Raw genomic sequence first — 1,229 nt, forward strand, 5'->3', positions numbered from 1 at the left:
GACAATTCTATCGCCACTGTGTATAATATTATAGAGTTAAATCAATTATTAGCGTTTTCTGTCGGTGTCAACCCAACCTACCTCTATTCCAGCAGCTGCACACGTCAAACGACTTAACTCCGCCGCGCCACGATGGTAGAAGTAATACAGCTTGGCTGACATCTTAACCGTCTGCTAGATCTAGATCTAGATTTTACCGGGAAAAATGCAATTTGTTGTCGAATTTGAAAGTTTCCCGGAAGAGGTCTGTTTAACGTCTGAAATGAAAACTTGGTACCTTCAGTGCTGCGTGAGCACTCCTACTTTCGCTCTGAGCAGAAGACCCGCTCTTAAAACAAGCGAAAGAGGTATTAACTCCTAAGGTTTTAGCCTAACTGAGCACGAGTATTTCGCAGCTTGAAGGCGGCTGTTGTATTTGTATCCACTGCAGGCCGGCGCGATAACTTAAGACTGCAGTGGCTGTATTCTACGCATGTAATTATAATAAAATGTATCACGAACGCAAGGCGCGTTATACAGAACCAAACACTACACAGCAAACACTCGATTGACTGCTTGTCCCACACTGCTCGACGCACAAGTGTGACTGTGTGACAGTCTCTGAACTGAACACCAGTTTGCGGCCATAGACTTGTAGTGTAATCCAAGACTGCATACTCTGACGTACGTCCGGTATACCATAGAGTGCAACAATTGACTCTAATTTAGACCCAAACGAAAGGCGAAGAGAGGAGGATTATGTTCACACACCACTTTAGTGGGTGCTTGGCGGGTGCTCTTGTGTGGTTTGCTCCTTCTTTCCTATCGAACATATATCATCTTTATCTCCCCTTCTTCTTTTTTATGTTTGTTACTCTCTTGCAACACCTCTAATCTTCTCGCGCTCATATGACCTTATGCAGTTGCGAGCGCCGTAAAAACCTCTACTAAAAGTAAACTAAACACTCCACTTTATTGAAATTGGTGGTTTGCCCTTTATTTGGATCAATGATGATTTGGGTGTCTATGGTGCACATTAGAGCAGTAAAAGTTTTATAGAGAGAAATAAGACTGGCGCCATGACAGCGCGAGATCTAGGGTATTATACATGTATTTCAAGCTTGGCTAAAAGTTACTCCAAGATTTCTAGTCCAAGTTTGCGGCTTAAGCAGTTTCTTTCTGAAGGCCGCAGCACTTTAAGCTTACAGTGCTTTTGAGAGCTTGGGGGTTAACTTGACATATGTTGTTTT

General features: G+C 43.0%; 1 protein-coding gene across 1 annotated transcript in view; it reads right to left on the reverse strand.

Moving 5' to 3' along the window:
- Positions 1–569, reverse strand: part of LOC101858500 (glutathione S-transferase alpha-5) — a gene marked incomplete in the record, with an annotated part of 6,198 nt that extends 5,629 nt beyond the window's left edge. The window contains 1 exon segment of the mRNA XM_013083591.2: positions 181–569.
- Positions 570–1,229: the final 660 nt, after the last annotated feature.

This window comes from Aplysia californica, unplaced genomic scaffold (genome assembly GCF_000002075.1).
Source record: "Aplysia californica isolate F4 #8 unplaced genomic scaffold, AplCal3.0 scaffold00243, whole genome shotgun sequence".
In the NCBI taxonomy this organism is placed as follows: domain Eukaryota; kingdom Metazoa; phylum Mollusca; class Gastropoda; order Aplysiida; family Aplysiidae; genus Aplysia; species Aplysia californica.